This window comes from Ranitomeya variabilis, chromosome 1 (genome assembly GCF_051348905.1).
Source record: "Ranitomeya variabilis isolate aRanVar5 chromosome 1, aRanVar5.hap1, whole genome shotgun sequence".
Taxonomy (NCBI): Eukaryota; Metazoa; Chordata; class Amphibia; order Anura; family Dendrobatidae; genus Ranitomeya; species Ranitomeya variabilis.
The window spans coordinates 490,240,736-490,256,620 of record NC_135232.1 but is presented as its reverse complement, the minus strand read 5'-3'; the positions used below and the strand labels follow the sequence as shown (position 1 = coordinate 490,256,620).

At 44.9% G+C, this 15,885-nt stretch overlaps 2 long non-coding RNA genes across 6 annotated transcripts; one reads left to right on the top strand and one right to left on the bottom strand.

Moving 5' to 3' along the window:
• Positions 1-326: 326 nt before the first annotated feature.
• Positions 327-1,823, bottom strand: LOC143765334 (uncharacterized). 2 transcript variants are annotated; one of them, XR_013213370.1, is made up of 4 exons: positions 1,756-1,823; positions 1,602-1,671; positions 1,352-1,404; positions 327-1,200 (listed from the first exon to the last, which is right to left on the bottom strand). It is a non-coding gene; the product is annotated as an uncharacterized LOC143765334 (long non-coding RNA). The 2 variants fall into 2 exon arrangements; XR_013213369.1 differs by having other exon boundaries at positions 1,602-1,817.
• A 15-nt stretch (positions 1,824-1,838) lies between these two features.
• On the top strand, positions 1,839-5,899 carry LOC143765324 (uncharacterized). 4 transcript variants are annotated; one of them, XR_013213368.1, is made up of 5 exons: positions 4,600-4,756; positions 4,855-4,919; positions 5,004-5,073; positions 5,271-5,323; positions 5,475-5,899. It is a non-coding gene; the product is annotated as an uncharacterized LOC143765324 (long non-coding RNA). The 4 variants fall into 4 exon arrangements; XR_013213367.1 differs by lacking the exons at positions 4,600-4,756; positions 4,855-4,919; positions 5,004-5,073 and adding exons at positions 1,839-1,923; positions 4,313-4,351; XR_013213366.1 differs by having other exon boundaries at positions 4,855-5,323.
• The last annotated feature ends 9,986 nt before the right edge of the window (positions 5,900-15,885 follow it).

Below are 15,885 nucleotides of genomic sequence, written 5' to 3'. Positions count from 1 at the left end.
GTTCACCACTAGGGGGAGATCCATACCTGTGAGCGTGTTGTCATCTGGTCTCTGGAGTCCCCGGTGGCACTGGCCGCCCCGCCTCGTCTTCCTCTTCTGCGACCTCGGCTGTTCCCTAAAAAAGAAGCAGAGCTTGAGGTACCGGGTCTGCTGTCGGTGGATCCAGAAGAGCTTCTTGAGCTGTGTCGCCTGGTGGAAGGCCGAATATCTCGCCATTGATAGACCCGGTTCTGTAGGTAGTCTTCGGTATCCCGTAGGAACTTGGACCTCTTTCTCTTTTCGACCTCCAATCTGTGCTGCCGTAGTTGTTCCTGATTTTTTATCTTTAATTCCTGGAATTCTTCCTGGGGCATCGTGCTGGTTAGTTGAGACTCGATGGCCTGTATCTGAGTATTGACTGAGTCCAAGTTCTTTTGAAGATAGGAGAGAGTGAGAGTCATTAGATCGGCTGAGCATTTGTTTAAAATGTGTTCAAATTTTTCACAATACTCCTTGTCTTCCCTGAAGAAGGTTGGTTGTAGGGGGACCCGCAGGCCACGTGGGATCCTCTGGACTCGAAGGTACTCGGCAATGGTAACGATATGTAATTCAAGATTGACCGCTCTTCTGGATTCACGTTCCAGGTCACGGTTCTTTAATTCCTTAGTTGGAATTTGGAGAAAATCGCTAGGTGCGGTAACTTTAGAGAGAATTTCTGCCGCCTCTGCTGCATTAAAGGAAAAGGTTTCAGACATCGTCCAAGGTGCTCGTGTACGGAAACAGCATATAGAAAGTATTGGCCACGGCACTCAGGGATTCTTGGGAGGTGCTCAAGTAGGGGATCCAACCCGTAGTAGCAAATATAATAATTCTTGGCACTCAGGAGAAATTTGTAGAATGATTCAAAAAGTAGATTTTTATTCTAGTGCATCCAGCTCAACATATAAACGTTTTCGGTCTCGACAACTGAGACCTTCATCAGATATGGTTGTCAAATGCTGTAATGTATATACAAAAGAGATCAGAGAAATATTTTTTAAATAAAGAAAATACTGTTTGCACAATTATACAAAAACAAAATGATGAATAATATGATCCATATTATACTAAACAAAATGACGGTCTGCATACAAATATCGATAGTAGCATGCAGCGCAGAAGGCAGAAAAAGGTGGATCCGGCCTGAATCAGCGTGCGTTGTGAGTCCTGTTCAACAGAGTGCTGGAGAGTGTACACATGTTAAGGATATACTAGGTAGGAGAGAAAATAAACATGGGTAACATGGAACAGGTAGCATAAGTAGACATCGGGATGTGATCTGGTGATGGATATGATAAGATATAAAGCACACACTGTCCTAGGTAAAGGATACGGGAAGTGGACCAACCTCCACTAGTAGGTGTAGGGCTACGCACAGTGAGCTATCTGTAAACATGAAAGAAATTATACGCATCAGAGTGTACATGGTAGACAAGACAAGAAGGACAAACCATGAGGATGGCACAGTGACGGAACACGAGATAACCTGTGGAATGCATGCCATAATGACTAACGGGGTGACCACCCTAAAACCAGATTGCTGCTGAGTGATAAACGGGCACCCATGGTCCAGGGAAGTTTACCTGGAGGACACTGGTAGTGTGTATGAGTCACACACTGTGTGTGTAGCCGAGGAGCGGGAGAGCAATGCGTCTGTGAATGCAAAGATATGGGACCGTGTGAGGCAGCTTTAAGGGTACCACAGGAGGCTATCATGGGCCTGGAAGTCAGTCATACCTGAAAGCACTGGACGGCAGTATAGGCGCTTGTGGTAATGCGAGATACTCGCAAAGTGAGGAGCGCTGTTCTTTTTTAGGGAACAGCCGAGGTCGCAGAAGAGGAAGACGAGGCGGGGCGGCCAGTGCCACCGGGGACTCCAGAGACCAGATGACAACACGCTCACAGGTATGGATCTCCCCCTAGTGGTGAACATCTCATCAAAAAACCTGGACTCACAACAACTGGCTGTACTCCAGAAGGGTTTGTCCTTCTGCCCGGTATACAGGTTCAACTCTTTTGAACTTAATATGGACCTTCAAAGGTTCTACCGGAACCTCAGACTTCGGGTTCATTTTGCAGCACAACCTCCGGTGGTAAACCCTGCCAGGGGTGAAAAAACTCTCCTGGAACTCCAGAGCCTGGGGCTCCGGAACCACAGTTCCTACATGCCACCCCGGTCGGATCCCCCAGTTGAAACTTTTGTATCCCTTGTTGAAAGGGACATCCACTCACTAACTCGAAAAATGGAACAAGGGAAGTTCCATTTTCAGCCCAACCTTTCACCTTCTGAAAGACTGTCATTAGAGCAACTGGCGTCTGATAAATCCCTTATTATAAAACCGGCGGATAAGGGGGGAGCAACGGTAATAATGGATAGAACTGATTACCTGGAGGAGGTGTACAGGCAACTGGGGGACACTACGGTATATAAACTAATACCACACAACCCTCTCAATGAATTGGTGAAAAAAATTGCACCAATCATTGATTTTCACATACAAAATGGCACCATAGACAGTAAAATGAGAGATTTTCTCATTAAGAAAGACCCGATAACTCCCATCTTGTACATCCTACCCAAAATACACAAAAGACTAGCCAAACCTCCAGGTCGGCCCATTGTGTCCCTGACAGACTCTGTACTCTCGCCACTGTCCATAGTCCTAGAGAAAATTCTCACTCCACTCGTCAAAACCACCCGGTCCTTTCTTTTGGACACTGGTGAATTCATTCAAGTCATAAAAACCTTAGGCCCCATATCTCCCTCCTCCCTACTAATCACATGGGACGTGAATAGTCTCTACACATCCATCGTTCATGATAAAGGCCTGGCTGCTACCGATAGGCTCCTGCTAGACAATAAAGTTGACATTAAAATTCGCCACTTCTGTGCAGATCTGTTAAATCTAGTCCTGAGAGACAATTACTTCATGTTCCAAGATTCATATTATGCCCAGCTACAGGGTACTGCAATGGGCGCGAACGTAGCACCCCCTTACGCCAATGCATACATGGCAGCCTTTGAAAATGACTTTGTGTATGAACATCCTCTATTCACCTCCCACTGTAGGGTATGGCGCAGATACATCGACGACATTTTCTGCGTGTGGGACGGTCCTCTTGAGTCGTTAATAATCTTTGATCAACACATCAATAGTATCTGGCCCGAACTCGGTTTCACTTTACAACATGACAACTCTAAAATTAGCTTTCTAGATACCCTTATCTACAAGGAAAGGGACGGCCGCCTTTCTATTGATTTATACACCAAGCCAACGGACCGTAACGGCCTCCTGTACTTCACCAGTTGCCATCCACCTTCCAAAAAAAATTCCATCCCGAAGTCCCAATTCCACAGGGTTGAAAGGATTGTCTCAGATGACAAGATCAAGAAAACTAGACTAGGTGAGATGGAACAAAAATTCTCCAATCGGGGGTATCCACAACACATCCTCACAGAGGCCCAACGTAATACCTCAGTGGTTAGACCCAAAGATAACCGCAAGAGAATCCCTTTTGTCTCCACATTTCATCCCTTCTCCAATATGGTTCAGTCTACCATCAGGAGACACTGGAGTATCCTGACAAAAAGCTATCCTGGTATTCCAGAATTTGGAGCACCTTTCATGCCCTGCTACAAACGAGCTAGAAATCTTAGGGATAGGCTGGTCAAAGCGGACATTGGCTCTAACATCAGGGTGCCCAAACAATTGTTCTTACAAACCCAGAAACAAGGTACATTCCCGTGCCTTAGTTGCCAACAATGTAGCAATGTCCAGAGGGGTCCGTCAGTTTCTCACCCCCAGACGGGCAAGGCCATTCCCATAAAAGGTTTCTTTACCTGCGAATCCACACATGTGATATATATCATCAAATGCCCCTGTGGGTTGGCATATGTGGGTGAAACCACACAGCCAATTAGAGACAGAGTGGCTCAACACAAATCTACAATCCGTTGCAACAAGACACATCTACCCCTCCCCTACCATTTTTCTAAACAAAATCACAATATCTCGCAGCTCCGTTTTCAAGTCCTGGAACAGGTAGATACTCCAAGAAGGGGCCAAAGCCGCGTTAGTTTACTTCTCAAAAGGGAGGCTTACTGGATTTACTCCCTGCAGACCTTAGAACCAAAGGGACTCAATAGAGACTACGACGTCTCGGCATTTTTGTAATATCGTACACATATGTTATCATTTATTTCATATGTATTTTAACACTGTTTTGTATAATGTAACATTGTAGCTAGTATGGATGTCTTTAACTTGTGCTCCTTTTTTGTTTCTCTCCACAGAACCGTTAAACGCACCTCTCGCACGTAACACTGCACACGGTATAGTATGCACTGTATGCCTTTATATAGAGGGTTAATCATGTCTCTATATAATCGGGGTGACCCATACCAGATAGCCTTTTGATAGTCTAGTTCACACTACTGTTCCCATCATTTAGCCTTCTCTATATGCTGCAATGCAGCGTTACATTCATTCACTGTGTCCCCTTGAGCTTGCCATACAAGCGCTGTCTGTTCCCTGTGCTGATTCCCTGTTAGCCCCTCAGCTCCTCTGCGCATAAGCCGGCCTCTCCGATCACATGACCTGATGACGTCACACGTCAGGTGACTCTTCCCTGTGTGCTCTTATACCCGGAAGTGCTGCGCTTCCCCTAGCAGCCCCGGGAGCTCCCTCCTGCACAGCAGCGCAGCGTCCTCTCCACCCCTGACAGCGGCAACATCCAGGTAATACCATAACCGGTTCCAGCTCCCCGCTGGCTTGGCCTTTATCCACGTTGGCTTTAGTCCTATTTAACCCCCCTGCTCATAACTTCTGTCCACAGCGCTCCTCACTTTGCGAGTATCTCGCATTACCACAAGCGCCTATACTGCCGTCCAGTGCTTTCAGGTATGACTGACTTCCAGGCCCATGATAGCCTCCTGTGGTACCCTTAAAGCTGCCTCACACGGTCCCATATCTTTGCATTCACAGACGCATTGCTCTCCCGCTCCTCGGCTACACACACAGTGTGTGACTCATACACACTACCAGTGTCCTCCAGGTAAACTTCCCTGGACCATGGGTGCCCGTTTATCACTCAGCAGCAATCTGGTTTTAGGGTGGTCACCCCGTTAGTCATTATGGCATGCATTCCACAGGTTATCTCGTGTTCCGTCACTGTGCCATCCTCATGGTTTGTCCTTCTTGTCTTGTCTACCATGTACACTCTGATGCGTATAATTTCTTTCATGTTTACAGATAGCTCACTGTGCGTAGCCCTACACCTACTAGTGGAGGTTGGTCCACTTCCCGTATCCTTTACCTAGGACAGTGTGTGCTTTATATCTTATCATATCCATCACCAGATCACATCCCGATGTCTACTTATGCTACCTGTTCCATGTTACCCATGTTTATTTTCTCTCCTACCTAGTATATCCTTAACATGTGTACACTCTCCAGCACTCTGTTGAACAGGACTCACAACGCACGCTGATTCAGGCCGGATCCACCTTTTTCTGCCTTCTGCGCTGCATGCTACTATCGATATTTGTATGCAGACCGTCATTTTGTTTAGTATAATATGGATCATATTATTCATCATTTTGTTTTTGTATAATTGTGCAAACAGTATTTTCTTTATTTAAAAAATATTTCTCTGATCTCTTTTGTATATACATTACAGCATTTGACAACCATATCTGATGAAGGTCTCAGTTGTCGAGACCGAAAACGTTTATATGTTGAGCTGGATGCACTAGAATAAAAATCTACTTTTTGAATCATTCTACAAATTTCTCCTGAGTGCCAAGAATTATTATATTTGCTACTACGGGTTGGATCCCCTACTTGAGCACCTCCCAAGAATCCCTGAGTGCCGTGGCCAATACTTTCCAGAGTAGAATGAAGAGCATTATATTCAAGTGAAAACAGTGAGAGGAAGGGTAGGCTGATGAGACTATTTTTCCCATCAGCCAACATCTGCTGCTGCTAATAACAGTGAGAGCAGGCTGTATTTTGATAATCAGCCAAGCAAAACTGAAAGCTGTGGTCTTTTTTTAATTATTTCAATAAATAATTTTAAAAAATGGCATGGGGTCCCCACATTTTTGACAACCAGCCTTGTTAAAGTAGACAGCTGGGGGTTATTATTCTCAGGCTGGTAAGGGGCCATGGATGTTGCCCTCCCAGCCTAAAAATAACAACCCACAGTTGCCCAGAAAAGGCATATTTATTAGATGCCCCAATTCTGGCGCTTTGCCTGGCTCTTCCCACTTGCCCTATAGCGGTGGCAAGTGGGATTCAAATTTTTGGGGTTGATGTTAGCTTTGTATTTTTCACAGTGATCTTCAGTGAGCTCATGGAGCCAAAGTGCGGTGCACTCAGTGACTTTTTCTCACAGTACTGAGATCACCGCACCTTAGCCCAGCTGGAAACGCAGCATCAGTGACCGCCGGTAACCTCAATGATGTCAATGCTGGTCACTGATGCTCAAAGAATCTCATTCCCTAGTGGTTCTCAGCTTGGCTGGTCGCATCATGGCACCTTCCAAGTTGAAAACTATTTATCTCCAGACATGGATTACTGCGTGGGACAGAACATCGGACGGGGTGGAATATTGTTTTTTCATTTTTAATTCATTACACGAGACAATGGCTTCAATGGAATGGGCATTAGGTGAGTATAACTGTGTTTGTTATTTTTAGATAAAATAGAAAAGAGAGTTTTGTTTTTATTTCAAATATAGGACTATATTCTGGCTGTGTCTTTATTTCCCATGCAACTTTAAGATTACTAATGTATAGGTGTGTTTTGGATGCCTCTACATTACTAACCCATGGGCTTTATGTCACTAGACAATACAAAAATGACATCAACCCCACAAATATAAACCTCACTTGCCACCTCTACAGAGGATGTGGGAAGAGCTGGGAAAGTGCTAGAATTGAAGCATCTATTAGATGTGCCTTTTCTGGGCGGCTGTTGGGTACTATTTTTAGGCTGGGGGTTAATATCCATGGCCCCTTACGAGCCTAAGAATACCAGTCCCCAGCAGTCTGCTTTAGCAAGGCTGGTTGTCAAAAATGGGGAAGACCCTATGCCTTTTTTTAATTATTTATTTAATTAACAGCATGGGTATCCCTCTCTTCTTGATAACCACCCTTGCTAATGCTAACAGCTGAGGGCTGCAGCCCGCAGCTGTCAGTTTTGCCTGGCTGGTTTTCAAAAATACAGGGGAACCCACTCCTTTTTAATTTATTTATTTATAGGGCAGGTTGAGGCTGAAGAAAACTCCCATTAGCTGCTGCCTGATGTCACTGTTGTTGATGGCAGCAGGTGTAGGCTGATGCGAGTAATAGTCCCATCAGCCACCCCTGCACTCATTGTTATCACTTGAATATAACTCTCATCTTGTAAATTGTGAGCCCTCATGAGCAGGGTCCACTCTCCTTCTGTACCAGCCATGACTTGCATTGTTTAAGATTACTGTACATGTTTTTTATTATGCATACCCCTCCTCACATGTAAAGCGCTATGGATTAAATGGTGCTATAATAATAAATAAATAATGATAATCATTCTCCCCTGTTTGTGCTGATCACTGACAGAGCAGTGAAGAGTGATGAGAGCTGTCTTCAGCAATCGGCACCAGTGAACAGTGCTAACTGTACTGCTGCTTCCCTGGTGCTGGTACATGTGGTACTGATGCGGCACACGGTTGCCACACATATGCCACAAGTATTACACATATAGCTCTGGCAAAAATTAAGAGATCACACATCAAAACTCTGTCATGTGCAGCCAAATCTCCAGACCTGAACCCCATTGAAAACCTATGGAATGTAATCAAGAGGATGATGGGTAGTCACTAGTGTTGAGCATTCCGATACCGCAAGTATCGGGTATCGGCCGATACTTGCGGGTATCGGAATTCCGATACCGAGATCCGATACTTTTGTGGTATCGGGTATCAGTATCGAAACAACATTAATGTGTAAAAGAAAGAATTAAAATAAAAAATATTGCTATACTCACCTCTCCGACGCAGCCTGGACCTCACCAAGGGAACCGGCAGCGTTCTTTTCTTAAAATGCGCGCTTTTCCTTCCTTCCGTGACGTCACGGCTTCTGATTGGTCGCGTGCCGCCCATGTGGCCGCGACGCGACCAATCACAGCAAGCCGTGACGTAATTTTCAGGTCCTTCTAGGCATTCAGTATTTTAAAATTACGTTCTGGCGTTGTGATTGGTCGCGTCGCGGTCACATGGGCGACGCGACCAATCACAAGCCGTGACGTCACGGGAGGCAGGAGATGCGCGCATTTTAAAATGCGCGCGTGTCCAGCCTCCCATGACGTCACGGCTTGTGATTGGTCGCGTCGCCCATGTGACCGCGACGCGACCAATCACAACGCCGGAACGTAATTTTAAAATCCTGAAGGACCTGAAATTACGTCACGGCTTGCTGTGATTGGTTGCGTCGCGGCCACATGGGCGACGCGACCAATCACAAGCCGTGACGTCACGGGAGGCTGGACACGCGTGCATTTTAAAATGCGCGCGTGTCCAGCCTCCCGTGACGTCACGGCTTGTGATTGGTCGCGTCGCCCATGTGACCGCGACGCGACCAATCACAACGCCGGAACGTAATTTTAAAATCCTGAAGGACCTGAAATTACGTCACGGCTTGCTGTGATTGGTCGCGTCGCGGCCACATGGGCGGCGCGCGACCAATCACAAGCCGGGACTTCACGTAGGAAGTTAAAGCGCGAATTTTAAGCAAACAACGCTGCCGGTTCCCTCAGTGAGATGCAGGCTGCGTCGGAGAGGTGAGTATAGCAATATTTTTTATTTTAATTCTTTATTTTACACATTAATATGGTTCCCAGGGCCTGAAGGAGAGTTTCCTCTCCTTCAGACCCTGGGAACCATCAGGAATACAGTCCGATACATGAGTCCCATTGACTTGTATTGGTATCGGGTATCGGTATCGGATTAGATCCGATACTTTGCCGGTATCGGCCGATACTTTCCGATACCGATACTTTCAAGTATCGGACGGTATCGCTCAACACTAGTAGTCACAAGCTATCAAACAAAGAACTGCTTACATTTTTGCACCAGAAGCAGTGCGAAAGACTGGTGGAAAGCATGCCAAGACACATGAAAGCTGTGATTAAAAATCATGGTTATTCCACAAAATATTGATTTCTGAACTCTTCCTGAGTTAAAACACTAGTATTGTTGTTTCTAAATGTTTATGAACTTGTTTTCTTTGCATTATTTGAGGTCTGAAAGCACTGTTTTTTATTTTGACCATTTCTCCTTTTCAGAAAAAAATACAAAATTTATTGCTTTGAAATTTGGAGACATGTTGTCAGAAGACAAAAAGACTAATAGAACAATTTACATTTCACTTAAAAACATACCTATAAAGAGAAACATCAGACAAAATGAACATTTTCCAGTGGTCTCACAATTTTTACCAGAGCTGTATGTAAACACAGACACACGGACACGGATATCTCGGGTAATGTTTTTTCCAGTACCGGAAATATCAGGACATGTGAAACAGGGCATAAACATAAAGGAGGACCTCATAAACATTCTGTTCAAATACTCATACATTGGTACTCCTAGACTCATAAAGGTTATGCACTTTTGAGGGTAAATTTACTTAAGACCATTTAATAGTCTACGGATGAGCAATATAATTCTCGTTTTTTGAAGATTATATACCCACGAAATGTACTCCAGACCATGGAATAGTCTATGAGTGAGCAATATAACACCGATAAGGGTATGTGCACATATTGAGTAAAATTTCTGCACCATTTCTGCATCTCTTGGCAGGAAAAATGCAGCTGCAAAACACGTGTTTTTGGTGCATTTTTGCCTGCGTTTTTGATTGATTTGAGTGACGTCAATAGTGAAAAATGCAGGCCAAACATGCACAGAGAATTGATACACAGCTGATTATTTTCTGCACCAAATTTGAAAGTAAAAAATACTCAAAGTGTGCATGACACGTCAGGTTTCACATTTACTTGGCATCAAGTTTTGCTTCAGGTTGTGTCACAAATCTGCACAGAAAAATGCAACAAAAGCAGACCAATTCTGCAACCTGTGCACACAGCCTAAATTTCTGAAGACTTTTTTGAGGGTTATATACCACCGAGCAGTATACTACCAATAACATTTTTAGCAAGTTTTTTTAGGCTTTTATAACAACAAAATGGACTGCAGACTATAGATGGGTGAACGTTATGGGAAAACATTTGCCAATCTTTAATTCGGCACGAACGTTGCACATTCAGATTCGTGTCGGATTCCCGAGTATTTTCCTCAAAATTGGCAAAATTCAGCAAAAGTTTGGTACATGATCAAGTTTCCACTAATGCTTTTGTTAGTACTTTGGCTAGGAAAGTGGTGCTATATGATGAGAGGGGGATGATTTGATAAGGGTAGGGGATAGGAAGAGGTCAGAGTAGCGATAGTCAGTGTTTTTTTTTCATTAACTTAATGTAGATTCCGGCAGCCAATCAGGGCACATAAACCATCTACAGCGTCCAGACACAAGGGCTGGTGTCATTGGCTGCAGAAGTTAGATATCCCTCTTCAAATTGAAAGTAAACATGTTGTTTTTGAGCTATTTGGTCAGTGTAAGAAAGGCTGCTCCTGCAAGTAGTCAGATAGTTCAAATAGAAAGGGTCCTCTGTGAAATCGAGCATCCAGCATCTAAATTGTTTGTGCTAATAGTGTGGGCCAGAGACCAGGCCACATTTCAGAATCTAAATCCTTTCTGCTAATAGTGTGGGCCAGACACCAGGTGTAATAATTATAGGGGATAACTCAGGAGACACTTTGCATGGAATAAGACAACTACAGGACACAGTTTTATAAGTGGTAAAGTCTATATTATCACACGGTGATTCAAACAGGTGCAGAGAGAAACTCAAGTCCACAACACTTGGTGTAAATATTAAACGCAGCTTAACAGTCTATAGGGAACTTCAGAGGAAAATGCAATCAAGCAGAAAGTCTATGAAGCACAATTATTCTTGAGGATACTTGACACAAATAAGTCCTTGTTTTAGTCCAAACAGATAGATATGCTTATAAGGCAGTTCAAATAATATCTTAGCACAACCAGGGAGGCCTGGGTAATAGTGTCAGGTTTTTGCAGAGCAGCAACAGCTTACATGTCCAGCAAATGCAGTTGGAAGTAAACACGAGCAGCAGATGAAGGAGGATTACTGGAGACTGGTGTATGCAGCAGGAACTCAGGGCAGAGTAGCAGGATCACCACACAGGTTCACAGGAGCTGGTATATAGCCAGGGAGTCACCAGAGGTCAGGAGCTGGATGCAAGGCAGAATACTCTAGCACAGACTGAAGGCTGGGGTGGAGTTTTATAGCAGGAAGACACAGTGCACATGAGACCAAAGACGCCATCTTGGAAAAGGGCAGTAATGCACAAAAGGTAATAAAAATGTTCAGAGTCCTGACACCAGGCCACATTTCAGAATCCTAATTGTTTGTGCTAATAGTGTGGGCCAGACACCAGGCCACATTTCAGAATCTAAATTGTTTGTGCTAATAGTGTGGGCCAGACACCAGGCCACATTTCAGAATCTAAATTGTTTGTGCTAATAGTGTGGGCCAGACACCAGGCCACATTTCATATTCTAAATCGTTTGTGCTAATAGTGTGGGCCAGACACCAGGCCACATTTCATATTCTAAATCGTTTGTGCTAATAGTGTGGGCCAGACACCAGGCCACATTTCAGGATCTAAATTGTTTGTGCTAATAGTGTGAGTCAGACACCAGGCCGCATTTCTGAATCGAAATCCTTTCAACTAATAGTGCGGCTATACACCAGACCACATTTCAGAATCTACATTTATTGTGCTAATATTGTAGTCTCAACACCAGGCCACATTTCAGAATCTAAATCCTTTCTGATAACAGTGTGGCCCAGACAGCAGCCCACAATTCTGAATTTGAATTATGTCTGCTAATACTGTAGACACATCTCAGCAAATAAATACTGATTGTTAATTTAGTGGTAGCTGACTGACAGGTCTAGGCCTAGGGTTGTGAAATGGGTGGTTAAAAGAGGGGAATGGTCCATCCAACATGAGTGGGAAAAAGCAAGGTTGTGGTGGAAGGGGAAATAGGCTTGGTATTCAAGGTGTATGCTGGTTAGGTGGTAATGTTACCAAAAGCTCTACTGAACAAACACCATCTTGTCCTATCCAATGACAACTGATAACATATGGCACTGGATGAGCTACTCGATTCTATTTCTTTGGCAGTCTGCAGAGGTATTCCTTGTCGATGAGGGCCAGAAAGTTTATGTGATCCAGTGGATGGGAAGTGCTGCATCAAGTGGCCTCTCCTCTCTTCCCCCAACTTAACATCACACAGCATTCAATCCTTGTTTGCCCCCTTGTCACAACTCTGCAACTGCGCAATTGACTGTTGAGAACCACAGATGGGCGAGTCTGCAGAGCTGTTCACAAATTCTATTCCATGGACATCATAGGTCTGCTCCAAAGACTCACAGATTCAAGAGGAGGAAAGCATTGGCACCAATGTGCAAAAATGTTTTCAGTTGATCTGAGGCAGCAAGAAGTAGGGTTGAAGAAGAATCCAGACCCTCATCACCAAACGTTAACCTCCTGGGGGTGGAGGTGATCCTGATGAGGATTGTCACACAGACACAAAATGATGCATCCACAAAAAGCACTGCATCCTCAGGAACAACTCTGGATTGATCAAGTGTTTTTGCAGTTCGTAGGGCCAGCGAGGCTTACCTAGCCTGGGCATTTTTTGAGACTGCAACCGCAATGAATGACCCAACTCACATTATTTGCTAAATTTGAAAAACATGACTCAGTAGAGTCAAAAATTGCAATAATTTGAAAACTGCATGCATGAACTGGCAAATGCTTGATCAACATGCGTTAGTCTGGAAATCTTACTGCAATAAAATGTGGACTAGCAAGCTTCACCAACAACCAGCTATCCCATCAACCACATCTGCTCCTTCTTCCTCCTCCATCACCGTGGAAAGTGTTCTCACAATGGTCTCTGGCCACAGAACCTCCACTTTTTTACCCCTTATAGTCAGGGTGAGTGAGAGCCCATCAGCTGTTATGGAAATGGAGATGCCTGCTGTTTTTGTTTCCCCAAGCACACCACGTCTTTCTCAATCCACCATAACATCTCCACCTGCATTTCACTCACAGTCCAGCAGTTTGTCATGTTTACCCTACTACATCCTCAGAACAGCAACCAGCACTTGGTCCTGCAGTTGTGCTCATGTAAAAGTTTTCTTCCACCTACACATACCAAAGCTAAGAGTTGGAATTCCTCCATCTCCAATCTGTTGGTTATGAAAAGCTGCCTTTCTGCCTGGTGGATGCAGACAGTTTCCGAAACCTGATGGCCTTCGCAATCCCTCAGTACCAACTGTCCAGTCACCATTACTTCTCTAAGAAAGTTGTGCATGCGCTACACCAGCTTGTCGCAGACATTGCCTGTTCCTTGAAAAAAAATCTATGTCTGCCAGGGTGCTTTTCACCACGGACACCTGAACGATCAAATAATGGCAGGGGAATTACACCTTGCTGACTGGGCACTGGGTGACTCTGCTGGCAGTGGGAGCAAGCGGCCAAGGGGCTGCTCCACAAGTCTTGGAATCCCCAAGGCTTGCGGTACTAACCTCTTTATCTAACATTTCCTCCACTGCTTATGCTTTCTGTACTTCCTCTAGGGCCTCCACCTATGCCCTCAACCTCTCCCTTAATGAGACAAGCATTCCAACAGTGCAGAGAGAATCCCACACCTCTGTATTGTGCATCAAGGGCTCGCTGCAGTAAGGCAGTGTTTAAATCATTATGCCTTGGAGATCGCAGTCACACAGCTCAAGAGTTGAGGACAGTGTGGCAGGTCGGCTCACTCACTTGTACACGGAGGTAGAATGGGAACGCTGTCTCTTTAAGAACTTCCTTGGTATGTTATATACAGCATAAACCAAGCTGAAGCAAAGAGTAAACACGGACTTCTGTGAAGAAAAACAGCAAAACAAAACAAAGTGGTAGCACTAAGCACAGTCCTTTTGATAGCGAGGATCAGCCCGCTAAGGGTTAGCAAGACCTACGGTTCAGGTTTTAGCATACATAGATACTTTTCTGGAGTGTTCCTATCCAGCCACTGACCATCGTCTGCCTCTGAAGGCTAGCTCCTCCAATCTCCAGACAGCACCCTGGGGTGGAGATATGGTAGACAACCTCCCACCCTCTCTATGGTTGAACACAAAAACCATCACAACACTTCTGGGTTTTACATCACTGAAGCATTTAACCTCAGCAAAACATATCTCCCCTCCAGGACCTTGCTAGTGAATTTGTCAGAACAGCTATCCAGGAAGATTTGATCAATAGCTTTCTACACTGAATCTGGAGCCAGGGAAGTCCATGAGCGATAACAGTGTTAACCTGGTGGTGGCCCCACACTGGGGCCATGTCACACATGTACCTTGCATGGCTCATGTCCTCAACTTGGTGGTACACCTATTTTTCCACCACCGGTCTGGATGCGCTGCTGCAGAACGCACGGTCATCGACTTGCATTGATACAGAGGTCTTTCGGCCTAACAGTTAACCTTTTAATTTGCGATGTGCCAACACAGTGGAATTCCGCTCTACACATGTTTCAGAGACTCTGGCAGCAGCTATGAGCCCTGTTGCAGTATGTCCTTTTGCATAGCCAGGGCCAATGCAGTATGGATGTTAAGCAAATCACACTTGTGGAATGAGCACAGATGAAGGACCTCTGTACCCTTCTACTATTTTGAAATGGCTCCTAAAATGGTTAGCACTGACTATGCTGTCATAAGCATCACTTTTTCACTCATCTACATAATGAAGCAGGAGCAGGTGGTGGTACCAGAGGAAATGGTGGAAGCAGAGGAGGATGAGGAAGGGATAATGATATCTCTTAGATCCAGACTGTCATCACACAGGCAGGTGACATTGAAGGGTGGATTACAGCAATCGAGGGGAGCTCATGGTACCAGACAAACTGTTAGTAAAGGAGTAGGAGCCAAAGAACAAATTGAGTAGGATGAGGAGGCAGAGATGATGGGCGTGCAACAGTCAGGAAATGAAGAAGATATTGATTGCCTGTATGTTGTCGGTGGTTGGCAGGAGGGGATTGTAGGAAGCAATCTTGAGTGTTTCCTTGCCAAAAACACACCATAGACTTGGAACTCTGTGAAGTGTCCAACACACGAGCGCATTCTTGCTGCACTATCTGCAATTTTCATTACCATCAGAGTGTGCTGATGTTTATAGCCTGGGAAGAGGGTAATACCCATGGAGGTTCCCAAGCTATTAATATCAGCTCACAGCTGTATACTTAGCTTTTACTGGTTAATAAAATGAGGCAAGAGGCATATGCGCCAGTGTTTTGGACAGGAGATTGGGAAGCATCTAACAAAGGGGAAGAGGCAGTGGTGTCAATTGATTGCACCAATCGTGGACTCAGCTTTCGGCTCACTGAGTCGGGTACTTAGATGACATATGCCTGATCGTGCTGGTGGTGGTTAGGTTCTTAGTGGTCAGGTACCTGCTAATCTTGGCATGGCACAGGTTGCAAACGGCCATTTTGCTTGTCTCAGAACTCTCTTTATAAAAGTCCTAGACTGGAGAACACCTAACTCAGGAGTGTCGGTGCTCTGCGTCAGAGGTGTCAAACTGCATTCCTCGAGGGCCGCCAACAGGTCTTGTTTTCAGGATTTCCTTGTATTGCACAGGTGATAATTTAATCACCTGCACAGAATGATTCCAGCACCTTGTGGAATG